The following is a 24,624-nucleotide window of genomic DNA, read 5'->3' as shown; positions in this document are numbered from 1 at the left end:
AAAATGGAAAAAATAAGAGTTATATTCTCAGTGCTTTGGTCTGAATGTTTCTGTGCCCCCCAAATTCATATGTTGAAATGCTAATGCCCAATGTGATGGTTTTAGGAGGTGGGGCCTTCAAGAAGTGGTTAGGTCATGAGAGTGGAGACCTTGTGAAAGGGATTAGTGCTCTTATGAAAAAAGATCCCACAGAGCTCCCTAGCCCCTTCCACCACTTGAGAACACATCAAGAAGCAAGAAGAGTGCTCTTACCAGACACAAAACTTGATCATTTTGGCCCCCTGATATCAGATTTACAGCTTCCAGAACTGTGAGAAATAAATTTCTGTTGCTTATAATACATCCAGTTTGCGGTATTATGATATAGCAGCTCGAATTGACAAAGACACACAGAGAACATGATCATCTATGTAGAAAACCCTGTGGAATTTTAAATAAACTAGTACAAAAATTAAGTGAGTTTAATAAGATTGCAGGATACAAGAACAATATACAAAAAAAATTTGTCTTCTGGTACTGTTAACTCCTAGAAGAAAACAAAAAAAAATGTTTCATGACATTAGTCTTTGTAATTATTTCATGAATATGATACCAAAAGCATAGATAAAAAAGCAAAAATAGACAAGTGGGACTATATCAAACTAAAAAGTTTCTGAACAGAAAAGGAAACAATCAACAGAGTGATAAGGCAAAATACAGAATGGAAAAAATATTTACAAACCATAAGAGGTCACTTTCCAAAATATAAAAGCTACAACTCAATGGCAAAAAACTAATAACTCAACTTAAAAATGGGCTAAAGACTTGAATGGACATTTCTCCAAAGAAGACACATAAATGGCCAATAGGCATATGAAAAGATGTTCAACATCTCTAACGCTTAGGGAAATGTAAATCAAAACCATAATGAGATATAACCTCACACCAGTTAGAATGACTATTTTCAACAACAACAACAACACAAAAGAGGATACAGATAAATTGGAACTCTTGTACACTGTTGGTGGAAATGCAAAGTGGTGCAGCTCCTATGGAAAACAGTATTGAGATTCCTTATAAAATTAAAATTAGAACTACTATATGATTCAGCAATCCCACTATGGGTATTTATCCAAAAGAAATAAAAACAAGATCTCAAAGACACATTAGCACTCCAATGTTCAGTACAGCACTGTTCACAGTAGCTAAAATGTGTAAAAAAAACTAAACATCCACCAGTGTATGAATGGATAAAGAAAATGTAGTATATACATACAGCCTTAAAAAAGAATGAAATCCTGCAAAATATGACAACATGGATGAACCTGAAGGACTGAAATAAGTCAGTCACATTAGGACAAATACTGTGTAATTCCATTTATATGAGGTACAATCAAACTCACAGAAACAGAGTGGTGGGTGCCTGGGGCTGGAGGAAGGAAGGAAATGAAGAGTTGCTAATCAATGGGCATAAAGTCTTAACTATGCAAGATGGATAAGTTCTAGAGATCTGCTGTACAACACTGTTCCTATAGTTAACAGTACTGTATTACACACGTAAAAATTTATGAGGATAGATTTCATAATTTTTTAAGTGTTCTTGCCACAATAAAATAAAAAATTTTTAAAAGACAAAACAAAAATAAAAGTCTTTCTATATACTATCAAAAACAATTGGAAGGGCAGAAGTTGAGACACAGAGGTAGAGAACAAATGTATGGACACCAAGGGGGGAAAGCCGCGGGTGGGTGGGGATGGTGATGTGATGAATTAGGTGATTGGGATTGACATGTATACACTGATGTGTATAAAATTGATGACTAATAAGAACCTGCTGCATAAAAAAATAAATAAAATAAAATTCAAAAATTCAAAAAAAAAGTGCCATAATATTTGCCTTCCTTCTGTTTAGGATAAGAAAAAAACAAAAAAAACAAAAAACAATTGGAAACTGAAATGTTCAAAAATTACCATTTGCAACAGCATAAAAATATGAAATACTTAGGGATAAATCTGATAAAAGATGTGAAAAGCCTGTACATAAGCAACTACAAAATATTGCTAAGAGGAATTAAGGATGAACTAAATAAAAAGAGACACATACCTTGCTCATGGTTTGAAAGACATACTACTGTTCTGATATTAATTCTCCTTAAATTGATCTATAGTTTCAATGCAATCCCAATCAAAATTCCAGTAGGCTTTTTTATAAAAATTGATAAGGTGGTTCTAAAATTCAGATGGAAATGCAAAAGACCAAGAATAGTTAAAACACCTCTAAAAAAAGAAGAAAAAGTTGGAGGGATAACTACATGATTTAAAGGCTTATTATAATTAAAATAGTAATCAAAACAGCATGGTATTGACAACCAGGGCACCTACCAGGCGCTGGTGGGGGACCTCGGAGACCTAAAGCGATGGGAGTAATCCCCATGCAACTGGGTGGGATGTTGGGGGGAAGGAAGGGGGAAGGAAAAGTGGAGGCAGGATGGGACTGGTGCCACTGAGGGGCAGCTGGGGAAGAGGAGGGGTTCCAACTCACAGTGAGGGAATCAGCTGGGACAGAGAGAGACCTTTGGGAGATTGGGGGATTGGAGGGGAATGTGGCCAGCATTTCCCATGCCAGCTCAGGCTCCGGCGAGCCTGCTGAAGTCCCGGGCCTGAACCTCTGCCCTCTGGGGACCCATCAACCCATGCAGGTCTTGAGACTAAGCATGGCCCCCCAAGGCATTTTATAGCCATGCAGCTCCTGAGTCTAAGCCCGCCCCCACCAACAAACCCCATCCCCACTACCAAGGATTTTTCTGGCTTTTTTTCCCCCCCTGTTTTCCTTTGTTCTGTTTTCCTTTGTTCTTGTTTGCTTTGTTGTTCATTCAGTTTTATTTTTTCTAATATATTTTTTATTTCTCTAATTTAATTTATTTTTTATTCTTTGTTATTGTTCTGCTCCTTTTTCCTTGTTACCTTTTTTTTTTTTTTGCAGGGCTGCATGACTTGGGGGCCTTGGTTCCCAGGCTGGGGGACAGGCCAGAGATCCTGTGGTGGGAGCAAGAAGTCCAAACTGGTGCACTAACAGAAAAACTCAGACCCCAGGGAATATTAATTGGAATGAGGTCTCCCGGAGGTCCTCAACTCAGCACCACGACACAGCTCTATCCCACTGCCTGCAAACTCCAGTGTTGGACGTCTCAGGCCAAACAACCAACAAGACAAGAACACAGCTCTACTCATCAAAAAAATGAGACAACAAAAAAATATGTTACAGACAAAGGAGCAAGGTAAAAACCTACAAGATCAAATAAATGAAAAGGAAATAGGCAACCTACCTTGAACAGAATTCAGAGTAATGATAATAAAGAAAATCCAAAATCTCAGAAATAGAATTGAGGCACAGATTGAGAAAATACAAGAGATGTTTAACAAGGACTTAGAAGAACTAAACAACAAACAAACAGTGATAAACAACACAATAACTGAAATGAAAAATACACTAGAAGGAATCAATAGCGGAATAACTGAAGCAGAAGAACGAAAAGTGAGCTGGAAGACAGAATGGTGGAAATAACTGCCAAGGAGCAGAATAAAGAAAAAAGAATGAAAAAAATTGAAGACAATCTCAGAGACCACTAGGACAACACAAAATGCACCAACATTTGAATTATAGGGGTCCCAAAAGAAGAACAGAAAGAGAAAGAGTCTGAGAAAACATATGAAGAGATTATAGTTGAAAACTTCCCTAACACGGGAAAGGAAATAGCTGCCCAAGTCCAGGAAACACAAAGAGTCCCATATAGGATAAACCATAGGAGACAAACCAAGATGCATATTAATCAAACTAACAAAAATTAAATTAAAAGAAAAAATATTAAAAGCAGCAAGGGAAAATCAACACATAACATACAAGGGAATCCCCATAAGGTTATAAGCTGATTTTTCAGCAGAAACTCTGAAGGTCAGAAGGGAGTGGCAGGATATATTTAAAGTGATGAAAGGGAAAAAGCTACAACCAAGATTACTCTACCCAACAAGGATCTCATTCAAATTTAACAGAAAAATCAAAAGCTTTACAAACAAGCAGAAGCTAAGAGAATACAGCACCACCAAACCAGCTTTACAATAAACACTAAAGGAATTTCTCTAGGCAGGAAACACAAGAGAAGAAAAAGACCCACAAAAACAAACCCAAAACAATTAAGAAAATGGTAATGGGAACATACATGTTGCTAATTACCTTAAATGTAAATGGATTAAATGCTCCAACCAAAAGGCACAGACTGGCTTAATGGATATAAAAACAAGACCCATATTTATGCAGCATATAAGAGATCCACTTCAGCCCTAGGGACATATACAGACTGAAAGTGAGGGGATGGAAAAGATATTCTATGCAAATGGAAATCACAAGACAGCTAGAGTAGCAATACTCATATCAGATAAAATAGGCTTTAAAATAAAGACTGCTACAAGAGACAAGGAGGGATGCTACATAATGATCAAGAGATCAATGCAAGAAGATATAACAATTATAAATATTTATGCACCCAACATAGGAGCACCTCACTACATAAGGCAAATATTAACAGCAATAAAAGGGGAAATCAAGAGTAACACAGTAACAGTGGGGAACTTTAACACCCCACTTACACCAGTGGACAGATCATCCAGACAGAAAATAAATAAGGAAACACAAGCTTTAAATGACACAATAGACCAGATAGATTTAACTGATATTTATAGGACATTCCACCTGAAAGTGGCAGAATTCACTTTCTTCTCAAGTGCACATGGAACATTCTCCAGGATAGATCACATCTTGGGTCACAAATCAAACCTTGGAAAATTTAAGAAAATTGAAATCATATCAAGCATCTGTTCCAACCACAGTGCTATGATATTAGAAATGGATTACAGGAAAAAAACTGTAAAAACATAAACAAATGGAGGCTAAACAGTGCTAAATAAAAAATGATCACTGAAGAAATCAAAGAGGAAATTTTAAAAATACACAGAAACAAATGATAATGAAAACATGATGATCCAAACCTATGTGACTCAGCAAAAGCAGTTCTAAGTTTATAGTAATTCAATCTCTCCTCAAGAAACAAGAAAAATCTCAAATAAAAAACATAACCTTACACCTAAAGAAACTAGGGTAAAAAGAACAAACATAAAACCCAAAGTCAGTAGAAGGAAAGATATCATAAAGATTAGAGCAGAAATAAATGAAATAGAAATGAAGAAAACAATAGCAAAGAACACTAAAACTAAAATTTGGTTCTTTGAGAAGATAAAACAACTGATAAACCTTTAGCTAGACTCATCAAAAAAAAAAAAAAAAAAACAAAGGGAGAGGACTCAAATCAATGAAATTAGAAATGGAAAAGGAGAAATTATACCTGACACTGCTGAAATACAAAGGATCATAACAGACTACTACAAGCAACTATATGCCAATAAAATGGACAACCTGGAAGAAATGGACAAATTCTTGGAAAGGTACAACTTTCCAAGACTGAACCAGGAAGAATTAGAAAATATAAACAGACTAATCACAAGTAATGAAATTGAAACCATAATTAAAAATCTTCCAACAAACAAAAGTGCAGGACCAGATGGCTTCACAGGTGAATTGTATCAAACATTTAGAGAAGAGCTAACACCTATCCTTCTCAAACTCTTCCAAAAAACTGAAGAGGGTGGAGCACTCCCAAGTTCATTCTACAAGGCCACCATCACCCTGATACCAAAACCAGACAAAGATATCACAGAAAAAGAAAATTACAGATCAATATCACTGATAAATATAGACCCCAAAATCCTCAACAAAATATTAGCAAACAGAATCCAACAACATATTCAAAGGATCATACATCATGCTCAAGTGGGATTTATCCCAGGGAGGCAAGGATTCTTCAATATATGCAAATCAACCAATGTGATACACCATATTAACAAATTAAAGAATAAAAACTATATGATCATCTCAATAGATGCAGAAAAAGCTTTGGCAAAATTCAACACCCATTTATGATAAAAACTCTCCAGAAAGTGGGCATAGAGGGAACCTACGTCAATGTAATAAAGGCTGTATATGACAAACCCACAGCAAACATCATCCACAATGGTGAAGAACTGAAAGCATTTCCTCGAAGATCAGGAACAAGACAAGGATGTCCACTCTCACCGCTCTTATTGAACATAGTTTTGGAAGTCAGCCACGGCAATCAGAGAAGAAAAGAAATAAAAGGACTACAAATTGGAAAAGAAGTAAAACTGTCACTGTTTGCAGATGACAATGATACTACACATAGAAAATCCTAAAGATGTCACCAGAAAACTACCAGAACTAATCAATGAATTTGGTAAGGTTGCGGGATACAAAATTAATGCACAGAAATCTCTTGCATTCCTATACACTAACAACAAAAGATCACAAAGAGAATTGAAGGAAGCAATCCCACTTACCATTGCAATAAAAAGAATGAAATACCTAGGAATAAACCTACCTAAGGAGTCAAAAGACCAGTATGCAGAAAACTATAAAACACTGATGAAAGAAATCAAAGATGACACAAATGGGTGGAGAAATATACCATGTTCTTGGATTGGAATAATCAATATTGTGAAAATGACTATACTACCCAAAGCAATCTACAGATTCAATGCAATCCCTATCAAATTACCAAGGGCATTCTTCACAGAATTAGAACAAAAAACATTACAATTTGTATGGAAACACAAAAGATCCTGAATAGCCAAAGCAATTTAGAGAAAGAAAAACAGAGCTGGAGGAATCAGGCTCCCTGACTTCAGACTATACTACAAAGCTACAGTAATCAGGACAGTATAGTACTGGCACAAAAACAGAAATATAGATCAATGGTACAGGATAGAAAGTCCAGAGATAAACCCATGCACCCATGGTCACCTGATCTTTGACAAAGTAGACAGGAATATACAATGGAGAAAAGACAGTCACTTCAATAAGTGGTGCTGGGAAAACTGGACAGCTACATGTAAAAGAATGAAATTAGAACACTCCCTAACACCATACACAAAAATAAACTCAAAATGGATTAAACACCTAAATGTAAGACTGGACACTATAAAACTCTTAGAGGAAAACATAGGAGAAACACACTTCGACATAAATCACAGCAAGATCTTTTTTGAACCACCTCCTAGAGTAATAAAAATAAAAACAAAAATAAATAAACGGGACCTAATTAAACTTGGTAGCAAAGGAAACCATAAACAAGAGGAAAAGACAACCCTCAGAATGGGAGAAAACATTTTCAAATGAATCAATGGACAAAGGATTTATCTCCAAAACATACAAACAGCTCATGTAGCTCAATATCAAAAAAAACCAAACAACTCAATCAAAAAATGGGCAGAAGACCTAAATAGACATCTCTCCAAAGAAAACATACAGATGGCCAAGAGGCACATGAAAAGATACTCAACATCACTAATTATTAGAGAAATGCAAATCAAAACTACAATGAGGTATCACCTCACACTGGTCAGAATGGCCATCATCAAAAAATCTACAAACAGTAAATGCTGGAGAGGGCGTGGAGAAAAGAGAACCCTCTTGCCCTCTTGGTAGGAATGTAAATTGATACAGCCACTGTGGAGAACAGTATGATGGTTCCTTTAAAAACTAAAAATAGAACTACCATATGACCCAGCAATCCCACTACTGGGACATACCCTGAGTAAACCATAATTCAAAAGGACACATGTACCCCTGTGTTCATTGTAGCACTATTTACAATAGCCAGGACATGGAAACAACCTTAATGTCCATTGACAGACGAATAGATAAAGAAGATGTGGTACATATATACAATGTAATATTACTTAGTCATAAAAAGGAATGAAACTGAGTCATTTGAAGAGGTGTGGAAGGACCTAGGGTCTGTCATACATTGTGAAGTGGGTCAGAAAGAGAAAAAAGAAATATCGTATATTAACGCATGTGTTGAATCTAGAAAAATGTTATAGATGAACCTATTTTTAGGGCAGGAATAGAGACGCAGACACAGAGAAGAGATGGGTGGACACAAGGGAAGGGAAACGTGGATGAAATGAGAGATTGGGATTGACATATATACACTACCATGTGTAAAATAGGTAGCTAGTGGCACCTGCTGTATAGCACAGGGAGCTCAGCTCGGTGCTCTGTGATGACCTAGATGGGTGGGATGGTCCATGAGAGAGGGGATATCAGTATACATACAGCTGATTGATTTTGTTGTACAGCAGAAACTAACATAACATTGTAAAGCAATTATACTCCAATTGTTGTGTAAAAAACACAACAAAACAACAACAACAACAACAATACAACAGCATGGTGTTGGCATGAAGACAGACAAATGATCAATGGTACAAAATAGAGATTGCAGAAATAAACCCACATATAGGAAGACAACTGAGTTTTGACCAAGTGTCAAAGACAATACAGTAGTGCTGGAACAACTGGATAACCATATGCAAAAAATAAACAGAACTATATCTCACAAAAATCTCATAAAAATTTTAACTCAAAATTAATCAGAACCTAAGCATACCTAAAACTATAAATTTCTAGTAGAAAACATAGGGGAAATAACTTTGTGACATAGAGCTAGGCAAAGATTTCTTAGATATGACACCAAAAGCACAATTCAAAAAGAACAGATGGACAAATCAAATTTTAAAACATCTGCTCTTCAAAAGACATTACTAAGAGAATGAAAAGACAATCCACAGACTGGGAGATAATCTTAGTAAAGCACATATCTGATTAAGAAGTTGCATCCATAATTGGGTGATTGGGATTAACATATACACACTACTATATATCAAATAGATAACTAATAAGAACCTACTGTATAGCACAGGGATCTCTACTCAATACTCTGTAATGACCTATATGGGAAAAGAATCTAAAAAAGAGTGGATACATGTATATGTATAACTGATTCACTTTGCTGTATGGCAGAAACTAACACAACATTGTATATCGAGTATAATCCAATAAAAATTAAATTTAAAAAAGATTTTGCATCCAGAATATATAAAGAAATCTCAAAACTCAACAGTAAAAAAAAAAAGAAAAACTCAACAGTGACAAAATGAACAACCCAATAAAAATAAGCAAATTCTATGAACATACCCTTTACCAAACAAGATACATATATGACAAATAAGTGTATGAGAAAGTTCCCCAAATAATTAGGACAGCTAAAATTAAGGATTGACCATACCAAAGATTGACAAGGAATTGGAACTCTCATACCTTGCTGGTGGGAATGTAGAATGATACAACCACTTTGGAAATAGTTTGACAGTTTCATGAAAAGTTAAACATATGCCTACCATGTGACTCAGCCATTCTATTCCTATATATTTATCCAAGAGAAAAAAGGAAATATACATCCATACAATTTTCATAGCAGCTTTATTTGTAACAGTCAAAAACTGTGTGTTAGGCAGAATTCTAAGTTGGTTCCAAGATTCCTGCATGTATTCTCCTGGTATAAATGCACCTACCTTCTCCCAGTTATTAAAAAAGTACTAATCCAGGTACTACTTTGAAAAGATTGTGCAGATGTTATTAAGGTCCCAAATCAGTTGAGTTTAAGATAGGGGGATGACCTGAGGGGCCTGGCCTAATCACCTGAGCCCTTTAAATCTGGGTCTAGCGGTCAGACTAGTAAAGTCAGGGATTTGAAGCATGAGGGGGATTCATGTATGAAAAGTTCTCTGCTACTGGTCTGAAGATGGAGGGAGCCATGTGGCAAAGAATGAAGACACCCTCTAGCAGCTGAGAGAGACCCCTGACAGCCAGCAAGAAAATGGGGACCACTGTTCTACAGCTAGAAGAAACTGAATTTAGTGAACAACATAATGAGCTCGGAAGTGGCTTTTTCCCCAGAGCCACAAAAAAGAAATGCAGCCTGGCAGACACCTTGATTTCAGCCTTATAATACCGTAAGCAGAGAAGTTTGGCTATAGTGTGCCTGGACTTTTGCCCTACATAACTAAAAACTAATAAATGGGTGTTGTTTTAAGCAGCTAAGATTGTAGTAACTTGTTATGCAGCAATAGAAAACTACTACAAACTAGAAACAACTCAAGTGACAATCAACAGATAAATGGATAAACAAGTTGTAATATACTCATACAATGTAAAATTCTCATCAATAAAGAGAAATAAACTATTGATACATGCAACATGAATAAATTTTAAAATTCTGCTGAGAGAAAAAAGCCAAAAAAAGTCTACATATTATATGATATCATTTTCATAAAACTTTAAAAAGTGCAAACTAATGTACAGTGACAGAAAGCAGACGAGTGATTGCTTGGAGATGGGGGACAGAGAAGGGTGGGAAGTGGGGATTAAAAAAGGGTACACAGATACTTTTGGGGTAATGAATAGGCTCATTATCTTGATTGTGATGATGTATATTTATACATATGTCAAAACTCTGTCAAAAGTGTCAAAAATGTGTTTCAATTATTCCTCAAGGAGTTTTTTAAGTAAAAATTAAATTATAATATTTTAAAAGAAGAGATGAAAGAAAATTTGAACACAATGAAAATGAAATTAAATGCTACATGTTAAAAAATAAATAAATAGAAGAGTCTCTGGGAACTTTCTTTTTGTTTGTTTTTAGAACCATTTAAATTCTACAATGAAAGATGGATATGAAAACTTGCTAAAGTAATTATACTGGATATTCATTATTTGTGGATTCTGTATTTGTGAATTCATTACACACTAACATTTATTTGTAATACAAAAATAAACACTCACAGTGTTTTTGTGGTTGTTTACAGAACTGCATATGGGCAGTGGTGAAAATTTTGAGTTGAAGTGCATGTTTTTAACTGAGCTCAAACAAGGCAACATTCTGCCTTTTTGCTGCAGCTCTCATACTATAAACAATAGTTCTTTTTGTGATTTATTTACTGCCATGATTTTTGCATTTTTGTAATTTTTGTTGGTGAGTTCGCTGTTTAAAATGGTCCCCAAGCATAATGCAGAGCACTGTCCAGTGTTCCTAAGTGCGAGATGGCTGTGATATGCCTTAAAGAGAAAATGTGTGTGCTAGATAAATTTTGCTCAGCTATGAGTTATATTGCTGCTGTCGGCTGTGAGTTCAATGTTAATGAATCAGCACTATACCTTATGAAGTGTCTTTAAACAAAAGCACACACAGAATAATATAATACATTCATTGTTTGATGAAAATGTTGTAATCAGAGGCTTGCAGGAACCTAACCCTGTATTTTCCCCTAGGAGTAATGTTTAAGTATTTGTTAATTCAGTTTTCACAGCAACTTTATAGAACCTAACTACCATGAATAAGGAGAAGTTTGTTTTCAATGAACTATAGATCTAGATCCTATAATCTAGGCTTATATGGATAGTCAGAGGCTTTAGAAATAATTATTTCTCTGATAACTTCTGCTTTGCCTATTTTTTATTTCAGTAAATTAAATACAATAAATTATATAGATTTTCCCACTTATTCTCCACTGTAGATACTCTAATTTTCCTCCTTTACACTTAAGTTTAAAATCCTATCTACTATCCTTAATTTCAGATGACCTCTGTCCATTTCATGCTTTAAAGCATGAATTTCCTCTTACTTAAAAGCATTTTAAAATGTTATAAACCTCCTATGTTTTCCTCTAAGAGTTTGATAGTTTCTGGCCTTACATTTAGGCCTTTAATCCATTTTGAGCTTATTTTTGTGTATGGTGTTAGGGAGTAATCTAATCTCATACTTTTACATGTACCTGTCCAGTTTTCCCAGCACCACTTATTGAAGAGGCTGTCCTTTCTCCACTGTACATTCCTGCCCCCTTTATCAAAGATAAGGTGACCATATGTGTGTGGGTTTATCTCTGGGCTTTCTATCCTGTTCCATTGATCAATATTTCTGTTTTTGTGCCAGTACCATACTGTCTTGATTACTGTAGCTTTGTAGTATAGTCTGAAGTCAGGGAGCCTGATTCCTCCAGCTCAGTTTTTCGTTCTCAAGATTGCTTTGACTATTCGGGGTCTTTTGTGATTCCATATAAATTATGAAATTTTTTGTTCTAGTTCTGTGAAAAATGCCAATGGTAGTTTGATAGGGATTGCATTGAATCTGTAGATTGCTTTGGGTAGTAGAGTCATGACATAAATCACAACAAGATCCTTTTTGACCCACCTCCTAGAGAAATGGAAATAAAAACAAAAATAAACAAATGGGACGTAACAAAACTGCAAAGCTTTTTCAGAGCAAAGGAAACCATAAACAAGACCAAATGACAACTCTCAGAATGGGAGAAAATATTTGCAAATGAAGCAACTGACAAAGGATTAATCTCCAAAATTTACAAGCAGCTCACACAGCTCAATAACAAAAAAACAAACAACCCAATCCAAAAATGGGCAGAAGCGTCCGGAGCCTGTGCTCCGCAATGGGAGAGGCCACAACAGTGAGAGGCCCGTGTATCGCAAAAAAAAAAAAAAAAAAAAAAAAAAAAAGGGCAGAAGACCTAAATAGACATTCCTCCAAAGAAGATATACAGATTGCCAAGAAACACATGAAAGAATACTCAACATCATTAATCATTAGAGAGATGCAAATCAAAACTACAATGAGATATCATCTCACACCAGTCAGAATGGCCATCATCAAAAAATCTAGAAACAATAAATGCTGGAGAGGGTGTGGAGAAAAGGGAACACTCTTGCACTGCTGGTGGGAATGTGAATTGGGACAGCCACTATGGAGAACAGTATGCAGGTTTCTTAAAAAACTACAAATAGAACTACCATATGACCCAGCAATCCCACTACTGGGCATATACCCTGAGAAAACCATAATTCAAAAAGAGTCATGTACCACAATGTTCATTGCAGCTCTATCTACAATAGCCAGGAGATGGAAACAACCTAAGTGTCCATCATCGGATGAATGGATAAAGAAGATGTGGCACATATGTACAATGGAATATTACTCAGCCATAAAAAGAAACGAAATTGAGCTATTTGTAATGAGGTAGATGGACCTAGAGTCTGTCATACAGAGTGAAGTAAGTCAGAAAGAGAAAGACAAATACTGTATTCTATCACATATATATGGAATTTAAGAAAAATAAAAAAAGGTCATGAAGAACCTAGGGGTAAGACGGGAATAAAGACACAGACCTACTAGAGAATGGACTTGAGGATATGGGGAGGGGGAAGGGTAAGGTGTGACAAAGTGAGAGAGTGGCATGGACATATATACACTACCAAGCGTAAAGTAGATAGCTAGTGGGAAGCAGCCGCATAGCACAGGGAGATCAGCTCGGTGCTTTGTGACCACCTAGAGGGGTAGGATAGGGAGGGTGGGAGGGAGGGAGACAGAAGAGGGAAGAGATATGGGAACATATGTATATGTATAACTGATTCACCTTGTTATACAGCAGAAACTAACACACCATTGTAAAGCAATTATACTCCAATAAAGATGTAAAAAGAAGAAAAAGAGAAAATCTTTTTTTAAAACATAAAAAAGTTATAAACCTTATAGTTACAGGAATTGCATAAAACTCTTTCCTTATATAAAACAAGATGATATTTCAACTTTCCTTCTTAAATTTACTTTTAAATAACTTGATTCAGTTTTTACATGAATTGACAAGAAACGTTATTGTATTTGCTATAAAATGTTTATTGGGGATGCAATTTGCCATATCACCAAATGGACTGTTAATAAAAATCCTATGTGAGAAATAGGATTTTCAACGGCAACAAAAGCAAAAATAAACAAGTGGGACTACATCAAACCAAAAAGCTTCTGCACAGCAAAGGAAACCATCAACAAAATGAAAAGACTTGTAAAAATTGGGAGAAAATATTTGCAAATACGATAAGGGGTTAATATCCAAAATATATAAAGAACTCATACAACTCAACAGCAAAGAACCACAATTTGGGCTTCTCTGGTGGTGCAGAGGTTGGGAGTCCACCTGCCGATGCAGGGGACGCGGGTTCGTGCCCCGGTCTGGTAGGATCCCACGTGCCGCGGAGCGGCTGGGCCCGTGAGCCATGGCCGCTGAGCCTGTGCGTCCGGAGCCTGTGCTCCACAATGGGAGAGGCCATGACAGTGAGAGGCCCACGTACCGCAAAAAAAAAAAAACCAAACAAACAAACCACAATTTGATCAAAAAATGGGCAGATGATCTGAATGATGGCCAACAGGTACGTCAATAATTGTTCAACATCACTAATCATCAAGGAAATGCAAATCAAAACCACAATGGGGATATCACCTCACACCTGTCAGAATGGCTATTATCAAAAAGACAAGAAATAACAAGTGTTGGTGAGGATGTGGAGAAAAGGGAACCCTTGTGCACTGTTTTGGGGAGTGTAAATTGGTGCAGTCAGTATGAAAAACAGTATGGAGTTTCCTCAAAAAGTTAAAAATAGAACTGTCATATGATCCAGCTATTCCACTTCTGGGTATTATCCAATGGAAACAAAAAAAATAACTCAAAAACATATATGCACCTCTCTGCTCATTGCAGCATTATTTACAATAGCCAAGACATGGAAGTAACCTAATTATCCATTAATGAATAAATGGATAAAGAAAATACTGCATATATATACACACACACACACACGCACACACACACACACACACGATGGAATATTATTCAGCCATAAAAGAAGGAAATCTTTCCGTTTGTGACAACATGGACAGCACTTGAAGGTTGAGGATATTATGTGAAATGAGATAAGTCGAAGATAAATACCATATAATATCACTTACATGTAAAATCTAAACAAAACAAAACAAACAAAAGCAAAAACCAGAACTCATAGATACAGAGAACAGATTGGTGGTTGCCAGAGGTGGGGGGTGGGGTGGAGGGTGGGTGAAATGGATGAAGGTGGTCATAAGGTACAAAATTCCAGTTATAAAATAAATAAGTCCTGGGGATGTAATATATAGCATGGTAACTATAGTTAATTATACTGTCTTGTATATTTGAAAGTTACTAAGAGAGTAAATCTTAAAAAGTTCTCATCATAAGAAAAATATCTGTGCCTCAAAAAAATTATTTTTCTTTTTGTCAAGGAGAATAATGTAGCTGACCATGTTTCCTTTTACATTTTGTCTTCTAGGAAGCTCAGACTTAAATTTTAGGTTAAATATAGTTAATATGAAGACTTTCTATTTCAAAAAAATATTCAAAAAATATTCAAAAAAATATTTTGCCAATTCTGAATCTTTACTCCTTATTTTTATTATATTATTGAATGTGTTCTTGCTTTAAGACCTTGTGGGAAGTTGTGCTGCATTCTTGACATAAAAGACTAGTACATGACTTTGGGCTTCCCTGGTGGCACAGTGGTTAAGAATCCACCTGCCAGGGGACACTGGTTCGAGCCCTGGTCCAGGAAGATCCCACATGCCATGGAACAACTAAACCCGTGTGCCACAACTATTGAGCCTGCGTTCTAAAGTCCGTGAGCCACAACAACTGAAGCCCGAGTGCCTAGAGCGTGTGCTCTGCAACAAGAGAAGCCACCGCAATGAGAAGCCTGACACCTCAACGAAGAGTAGCCCCCACTCACCACAACTACAGAAGGCCCAGGAGCAGCAACAAAGACCCAATGCAGCCAAAAATAAATAAATAAAATTTAAAAATTAAAAGAAAAAAAAAGGCCAGTACATGACTTAAAGCTAATGCCCTAGCCTTACCATCACAAACCAGGAAGAACAGTTTAATATCAAATATGACAAAATTAATATTTCTACTTAGGGAAAATGCTTTCCACTTTCCAGTGGATAATACTAACTAATTTTATTCATTAGATCTGTAACTTTTGCATTGGGTGGGTAAGTTTTACAGCTAGCTCATCCTGAAGGTTTATCTGGACATAATATTAAAAATCAGATGGGCAGAAATTATAAGCAAGTCTTTAATGACTGATGCCAATTATAACAACAATTCTTTCAGAAAAGAGTTCAGCCCAAAACAATCTATTCCATGTTCAATAACAGAACAACAGCAACAAGCAAACAAAAAATACAAATAAAAACCCCTTGATACTTAAATAAAGAAAGTGTAGTCATCATTGTAGATATTCTTGGGACTCATCTGTTTTTGAAGATGGGCTAGCCCTAAGGGGAAAAATACCAGATTTCAAAGCAGAAATTCTGAGCTAAATTCCGATTCTGCTTCTTGATGTCTACCTTGGGTGGGGTTGGGGGAAAGGTTGGAATGATTAAATTAGCTAATAAAATTAAAAACACATTTTTGGACTTACTTCACTTCAGTATTATATTCTCTAGGTCCATCCATGTTGTTGCAAGTGGCAATATTCTTTTTTATGTCTGAGTAATATTCCATTATGTATATATATATATACCATTTCTACTTAAACCAATCATCTGCTGATGGGCACTTGGGTTGTTTCCATGTCTTGGCTATTGTATATAGTGCTGCTATGAGCATTCGGATGCATGTATCTTTTTGAACTAGAGTTTTCATATTTTCAGTCTGCCCAGGAGTGAGATTGCTGGATCTACTTTAGTTTTTTAAGGAAACTCCATACTGTTTTCCACAGTGGTTGCACCAATCTACATTCCCATGAACAGTATAGGAGGGTTCCCTTTTATCCATACCCTCTCCAGCTTATATCACTTGTAGACTTTTTGATGATAGCCATTCTGACAGATGGGAGATGATACCTCATTGTGGTTTTGATTTTCATATCTCTAATAATTAGTGATGTTGAGCATTTTTTCATGTGCCGTTGGCCATCTGTATGTCTTGGATAGTTTGTTTATTGAGTTGAATGAGTTGTTTGCATATTTAGGATATTGACTCCCTGTCTGTCACATCATTTGCAAATGTTTTTTTCCCATTCCATAGGAGGTCTTTGTTTTGTTGATAGTTTCCTTTGCTGTGCAAAGGCTTTTAAGTTTCATTAGGTCTCATTTGTTTATTTTCGTTTTTATTTCTTTTGCCTTGGGACACTGATGTAAGAAAATATTGCTATGGTTTATGTCAGATAATGTTTTGCCCATGTTCTCTTCTAGAAGTTTAATGGTGTCATGTCTTATATTTAAGTCTTTAAACCACTTGGAGTTTATTTTTGTGTATGGTGTGACGGAGTGTTCTAACTTCATTGATTTACATGTGGCTGTCCAGCTTTCCCAACACCACTTGCTGAAGAGACTACCTTTTCTCCATTGTATATTTTTGCCTCCTTTGTCATAGATTGATTGACCTTAGGTGTGTGGGTTTATTTTGGGGCTTTCCATTCTGTTCCATTGAGCTGTATGTCAGCCAATAACCAGCTGTTTTGATTATGCAGCTTTGTAGTATTAAGTGTGGAAGGGTTATACCTCCAGCTTTGTTCTTTTTCCCCCAGGATTGCTTTGGCAATTCTGGGTCTTTTGTGGTTCCATATAAATTTTAGGATTATTTGTTCTAGTTCTGCGAAAAAATGTCATAGGTATTTTGATAGAGATCATGTTAAATCTGTAGATTGCTTTGGGAAGTCTGGCCATTTTAACAACGTTGATTTTCTAATCCATAAGCATGGGATATTTTTCCATTTCTTTGAATCATCTTCAATTTCCTTATCATGTTTTTATAGTTTTCAGCACATAGATCTTTCACTTCCTTGATTAACTTTCTTCCTAGGTATTTTATTTTTTTGATGCCTTTTTTTTTTTTCTGCTGCATTGGGTCTTCCATTGCTGTGCACGGGATTTCTCTATTTGCAGTGAGTAGGGACTACTCTTCGTTGCGGTGCGAGGGCTTCTTACTGCGGTGGCTTCTCTTGTTGTGGAGCACAGGCTCTAGGCACGCAGGCTTCAGTAGTTGTGGCACATGGGCTTCAGTACTTATGGCTTGCAGGCTCTAGAGCGCAGGCTCACAGTTCTGGCTCACAGGCTTGGTTGCTCCACGGCATGTGGGATCATCCCAGACCAGGGCTCGAACTCATGTCCCCTGCATTGGCAGGCAGGCTGTTAACCACTGCACTACCAGGGAAGCCCTTTGATGCAATTTTAAGTGGGGTTGGTTTTTTTGCTTTCTCCTTCTGATATTTCATTGGTAAAGAAATGCCACAGATATCTGTATATTATTATTGTAGCCTGCTACCTTGCTCAATTAATTTATTAGTTGTAATAGTTTTTGTGGGGAGAATATAGGGTTCTCTCTATAGAGTATCATGTCATCTGAAAACAGTGACAGTTTTACCTCTTCCCTTCCAATTTGGATACCTTTTATTTCTTTTTCTTGTCTGATTGCTGTGGCTAGGACTTCCAATACTATGTTGAATAGAATTCATAAGAGTGGGCATCCTTGTCTTGTTCCTGATTTTAAAGGAAAGGCTTTCAGCTTTTTGTTGTTGAGTATTATGTTGCCTGTGGGTTTGTCATAAATGGCTTTTAATGTGTTGAGATATGTTCCCTTATACCCACTTTGGTAAGAGGTTTTTTTTGTTTGTTTGTTTTTTGTAAAGACCCAAACTACCTGATGGCTTTCAGAGGAAGGGTTTTTATTATTTATTTATTTATTTGGCTGTGTTGAGTCTTCATTGTTGCATGCAGCCTTTCTCTAATTGCAGCGAGTGGGGGCTAATATTTGTTGTGGTGCATGGGCTGCTCATTGCAGTGGCTCCTCTTATTGTGCAGCACAGGCTCTAGGCACACAGGCTTCAATAATTGTGGTACGTGGGCTCAGTAGTTGCGCATGGGCTTAGTTGCTCTGTGGCATCTTCCTGGACCAGGGATTGAATGCAGTGTCCCCTGCATTGGCAGGTGAATTCTTAACAACTGCGCCACCAGGGAAGTCCCTTGGTAAAAGTTTTTATCATGAATGGATGTTGAATTTTGTCACGTTTTTTGTCTATTGAGATGACCTAGTGGTTTTTGTCTTTCCTTTTGTTAAGGGGGTGTATCATACTGATTGATCTGTGTTATGTTGAACCATCCTTGAGACCCTGGAATAAATCCAACTTGATCATGGTGTATGATCCTTTTTGTGTATCATTGGATTCAGTTTGCTAACATTTTTTTGAAAACTTTTGCATCTATATTCATCAGAGATATTGGCTTGTAATTTCCTTTTTTGTAGTGTCTTTGTCTGGTTTTATTATCAGGGTGGTTGTGGCTTCATAGAATGAATTTGGGAGTGTTCCCTCCTCTTCAATCTTTTGGAATAGTTTGAGGAGGTCAGGTATAAATTCTTTTTGTGTTTGGTAGAAGTCCCCAGTGAAGCCATCCAGTCCTGGACTTTGTTTTCAGGGAGTTTTTGTTTTTTTACAGATTCTATTTCACTTCTAGTGTTTCTTCTTGACTCAATTTTGGCAGGCTGTATGTTTCTAGAAATTTGTCCATTTTTTCTAGGTTGCCCAATTTGTTGGCATATAGCTGTTCATAGTACTCTCTTTTGATTTTTTGTATTTCTGTGGTATTGGTCGTTATTTCTCCTCTTTCATTTCTTATTTTGTTTATTTGGGTCCTCTCTCTTTTCTTCTTCTCTTTACTTCTTTTAGAATTCAATATCAAGAAACAGTCTTTTTAGACCAACTGACAATGTGTTCATTTGTCAGATATAAGAATTATATAACCAGTGTTTCCTTGCCTTGAATACAAGCAAGTTCAAACTAAAATTTATGCTTGATTATGGGAATTATGTTAACTAAAAATTTAAAATTATGACTCTTCTATTTCTCCTTCCATTTTTAACTTTTATATCTTAGTCAGTTCTACTATAAAACTTTTACTGAAAGCTACTTTAAATCCTTTCTGAAAGTAAGAAAGTTACACATTTCTTAAATTTGTTAGAACTTTGTTAGTACTTCAAAGAAAAGGGCCCCATACTATTCACTTTTGTGTCCCTGGGCACTTTAAAATTTATCCTTAAATTGTGCTTGCAGCATAGTACACAATAGAAATTGAACTATGAATGGCTCATATTATCATTTGAAGAATTGCTACACAATGGGAATGGAATTCATTAATTCCATAATTATTTACTGAGCACCTACCATGTGCCAGACACCATTTTGAAGCCAGTGATACTGTGATGAACAAGATGACGGTCCTGGGACTCATATTTTAGTAGGAGAGGACAAATAATAAACACATAAGCAAATAAGATACTTTCAGAGAGTAATAAAGGTCTTGAAGAAATCACCTGAGAACCTGGTGGAAGTTGGAAAGGATACCTCAAGATAATGTGTATTTTCATACTACCATCCATGAAAAGATCTGAATTGTCAATTTGAAAGGGATACTGCCTATATCACCAGTTCAATCTTTGGGGGCATTTTTTTAAAACAATGCTAAGGAGTCTCATTTAAGGACTTAGAAGTAGAAGATGTTGAACACTGTATCATTAGAGCATCAAAATAACACAAGCAATTATGTTATTTAAGCTCATTATATGAACAATAGAACAGTCTTTTGACTTTCACTAAGGTAGTCTTCTATTTTTATCTCTTAAGTTTCCTCTGCATTTTCCTAGGTTCCCTTCACTGTAACCTTTCTTCCAAAAGATGAGTGGATCATAAGCCAAAAGATAAACATATATCACCAGCTAGGATACGTACTTAAGTTTTAGTTTCCCTGATGTGAATTAGATAGGTGTAATATCATTGAGGCCATTGTTTTCTCTTCTTCATGCAATTGCAGCATCCTCTGGTGGGCATTATTTTATTTAATAGCTTTTGAGAAAAGCTTTTACAGTTTTTGAGAAACAGCTTTTATGACATTTAGCACAGAAATAAAATATTATAGTGCTTCATTATTTTCACTGTTACCAACTTCACAAAGTATTATGTTAGTGCTTAGTGTCAAATTTAAACAAGCATCTGAGAGATATGCAATTACATAAGTACAAATAATAATGACACTACTACAAATAAATGGTAATACATTATTCTGGAAAATCTTCAGTTGAATTTTGAGGGAAAAACAAAAATTTATCATGAGATTTAAATTCTCTAATTGTACCCTATCCTTTTACATATTTTGACTTCTATCCCATGGTACATTTATTAGCTATTCAGAAAAACTAAAAAGCACAACTGAAAAGGGTAAAATAAGTTATTTAATATAATTTTTTAGCCAATGGGACAAAAATTTATTGTTTCTAATGAGTAATACAAAATTAATGAAATAAAACAGCATAATTTATAAAACAAATAGCAAAGATTCTTAGTTTTTATAGGATGATTTACAACTCAATCTCATAAATAGGTACTGATAGTCTATAATAGAACATATAAGAAAAGTTGGAGATTAGTGCTTTTTCATTTCTGTAATCTATTTCCTTCTAGTTATAGATGTTGCTGCTTTCCAAGGAGAACCTGTAATAAGGAAAAAGGTCTCAAGAGAACAAAGACAAAGTTGTGATAGTGGGATTAATTGGAAACCCATCCCAGAGCCCTGAGATTCCAATATCAGAGACAGGGATAGAATGCCAGGAGAGTAAATTATGCGTGGTTAACACATCATAAATGCTTATTATAACAAATAACTGAAGAGAAGATGGCACTTAAGTCAGAACTTTAATGGATGCATAAGCTAAGAGTAAGTATAAAAGAAAGAGGGACTCAAATGCTTATGAATCAAGAGGGGTACTCTAGAGTTGCCAAATTCTAACCAGAGGCGCAATTACAGCTGCTATCTGGGCACAGAAAACAAAACCACGAGTATAAGATAAGTGCTTAGCCAGCCTAGAAGAATCACTAGGGTATTTTTTTTCTTTAATTGAAGTATAGTTGACATAGAATATCATGTTAGTCTCAGGTATACAACAGAGTGATTCAACATTTATACAGTATGAATTTATCACCACAATAACTCTAGTATCTATCTGTCACCATACAAAGTTACTGCAATATTATTGACTATATTCTCTATGCTGTACATTACATCTCTGTGACTTATTTTATAACTAGAAGTTTGTACCTTTTTTTTTTTTTTTTTTTTTTTTGCGGTACGTGGGCCTCTCACTGTTGTGGCCTCTCCCATTGCAGAGCACAGGCTCCGGACGTGCAGGCTCAGTGGCCATGACTCACGGGCCTAGCCGCTCCACGGCATGTAGGATCTTCCCAGACCGGGGCACAAACCCGTGTCCCCTGCATCGGCAAGCGGACTCTCAACGACTGCGCCGCCAGGGAAGCCCAGAAGATTGTACCTCTTAATCCCCTTCACCTATTTCACCCAACCACCTCCCCCCACTCCCCTCTGGGGACCACCAATTTGTTCTCTGTATTTATAAGTCTGTTTCTGTCTTGCTTTGTGTGTTCATTTCTTTTCTTTTTTAGATTCCACATATAAGTGAAATCATATGGTATTTGTCTTTCTATCTGACTTATATATATCACTTAGCATAATACCCTCTAGATCCATCCATGTTGTTGTAAATGACAAGATTTCACTCTTTTTTATGGTTGAGTAATATTCCACTTTAAATATATACATATATATTATATATATATATATATATATATACACACACACACACACACATACACACACACACACACCACATCTTATCCATTCATTTATTAATGGGCTCTTAGGTTGCTTCCATATCTTGGCTATTATAAATAATGCTGCATGCAATGAATATAGATGTACATATATTTTTTGAATTGGGTTTTCATTTTCTTAACCAGGGCATTCTTATGTTACTTTTAAGATCTCTCGAATGGCTGCTAGTGTTTGGCATTTTCAAGTTTATAAATCTCTGCTATCCTAAGCTGACACTTTATCTAAGATTGGTGCTCTGATTGCCACCTAAAATGTGACTGTTTACTTTCCTGAAGTTTCTATTCTAAACTGTTACTGAACTGACTGAACTCCACTTTCACAATTCCATGAAATTTTATCACTGAAAGTACTACTACTTTTTTTCCCCATTCCTTTCTAATCCTGATAAGAAACTGAAATAAAATAAGCATATATGTTAAGCTCATTATACATTATGAAATTATCAAATATATGACTATAAATTAATTTAACCTCCTCAAAAGTACAAAAGAATAAAAAGGAAAAAATAAAGTAGACTAATCTTTTCTACAGCAGAAACTTCCAAGCCTTAGAGAATCAGGTCAGTACAATCAGCAAACCATATCGCAAGCAACCATATAGATATAACTGTTTATAGTAAATATGTTTTATATAATTCCATTCATGAAAATATTTATGTGAAAGATTTCCTTATAGTCACTGTTGTAATATAGTTTTTATAAAGACTATTTTAACTCAGTTTTGAGGCCCTGGCTAGAGGCTGGTCAGTTCCCTTTCTTGAGAAGCCAAAGAAATTCATACCCCCAACAACCTCCGTTACAGAGCTCTCACACTTCAAATCACTGTACACTCACCCTAACTGCTCCAGGGCCAGGTAACAGACAACCAAGAACAGCCCCTATGTGCCAAAGCCTATGAAATTACTCAGACCAGCCCACCTTAAGCCTCCTTATCCTGTCTCACCCTATTCCTTCTCACAGAAATCAAAACAGAGGCACTTGCCTACTGTCCCCAACTCTCCCTCTGCCTTGTGATCTACCCTGGTACTTCCCCTGAGTGGGCCTGTGTGGCATACTGCTTCTTTCTAGGGAGCTGTGAGTATAATAAACTGTAAAAGTCTTTCTGGTTTCTCTCTTTTGATCTGAATCTGGCCTCACATACCTCATTCAAGGTAATATGGATAAAACAAGTGTCAATAGGGAATTCCCTGGCGGTCCAGTGGTTAGGAATTAGGACTTTCACTGCTGGGCCCGGGTTCAACCCCTGGTCAGGGAACTAAGATCCCACAAGCCGGCTGCACGGCGTGGCCAAACAGACAAAAAACAAGTGTCAGTAATAGTTGTCAATAGGGTCTATGGCTCTATCATAGACAACTATGTCCTGTTACTTGGGAGCTGCCACAAATCAGCGAAAGTGACTGTATGTTACCCCAGTAACTACCGTTTTATTTTAGCACAGTTCCAGTGATGCATGTATTAACCTAATAATGCTGAATCAGAAACTTTACCATTTGATCTTTTATTATCAAAAAATTCGATCCTTAAGGTTGACTTTTAAAATGGCAATATTAATAAACAAAGAAAAATCTTTCAAACAATTTAAGCTATCTTTTGAAGAAATTGTTACAAAGAAATAATCATGTTGGATAAGCAAGGCAACAAGGTAGAAGGACTAACTGAAATCTAACATAAAAGTAAGCACAAATGAAGAAAAACTTCCTACCATCCCTTGCACTGGAACAAAATCTTTTGGTATTGAGAGATGACTGTATGGACATCATGCAGAAGTTGACCTATATGCAAGAAAACTTGAAACATTGCATACGTCAAGCCAGGAAATGTTAAATTAAACAATTTAATAAATTGAACCGCCAGCATAGTTATAATACTTGATCTTTTCTTTTTCCGGTTATCCTGCAATCCCCATCAGGAGATGTAATAGCTAATGAGCTGGGCTGCTAGAGCTGAAGTTACTTTTTAAATATGCTATTTTCATAAGTATACTATTACTTGTACTAGAAGTAAATCTAGGTGTAGAATAACAAAAACAGTCTGGGAAATACTAAGTAGGGTTGGTCACACACTCA

Source organism: Mesoplodon mirus (assembly GCF_964341445.2).
Source record: "Mesoplodon mirus genome assembly, chromosome: 3".
Taxonomy (NCBI): domain Eukaryota; kingdom Metazoa; phylum Chordata; class Mammalia; order Artiodactyla; family Ziphiidae; genus Mesoplodon; species Mesoplodon mirus.
The sequence above is the reverse complement of the archived record's forward strand: the minus strand, read 5'-3'. Positions refer to the sequence as shown.